The sequence below is a fragment of the Malus sylvestris genome, chromosome 9 (assembly GCF_916048215.2).
Source record: "Malus sylvestris chromosome 9, drMalSylv7.2, whole genome shotgun sequence".
Taxonomy (NCBI): domain Eukaryota; kingdom Viridiplantae; phylum Streptophyta; class Magnoliopsida; order Rosales; family Rosaceae; genus Malus; species Malus sylvestris.
In genome coordinates this window covers 30,352,465-30,353,208 of record NC_062268.1, presented here as the reverse complement: position 1 = coordinate 30,353,208, position 744 = coordinate 30,352,465, and positions in this window count along the sequence as shown.

The following is a 744-nucleotide window of genomic DNA, read 5'->3' as shown; positions in this document are numbered from 1 at the left end:
TTATTGGATTGGAACGGGGACCTCCAGGTTATGTCTTGTGGCTGTAGAGACACTGGAGTGTCTGCATGGTTAGCAATGCGTGCATGATCTAGTTGCTACCAATATTTCTGACTGTTTAATTTTTTTTAATTTTTTTATATAGCTTTGTAACGGTTTTAAAATGGTAACTGGTCACCAACTTGATTAATACCCAAGCGTTTGAAAATTAAGAAATGACATCTAGGTCTGTCTAGACGCCAGGCTAGACCCGTCAAGCCGCAACTCTCATTTAAACAGAAAATAGATAATTTTTATTTTTCATTTTATTTATTCAAGAAAAAGCGAGTTATGTAATACTTGGATAAACACTCATTATATGTTTGTTCTTTATGTTTTTAATATGTTCTAATACTTTATAATCTACATGGCATTCTATTTTGTAATTTATGTTTTCCAATATAATTATGTATTTGTTTAGTATAAGTAGACATTTATTTATTTGTTATATAACAAATTTTATTAAAATTAAAACAAGGGGCACAAGCTCCCACTTAAACGCCTAAGCATCCATGCTCGCTGCCCGACCAGCACTTAGCGTCTTTTAGAACTATTATTGCATTAATTCGTATGATTTAGCTAAAGCGGTGTTAACTATTAGATATGATATATCTTTGTTTATATGTCTCCACGATGGAAAGATAAACGCGAATGGTACACTATATCTTTCTTGGTGCAAATGGGGAAGAGATCATCTCTGGATCTCTC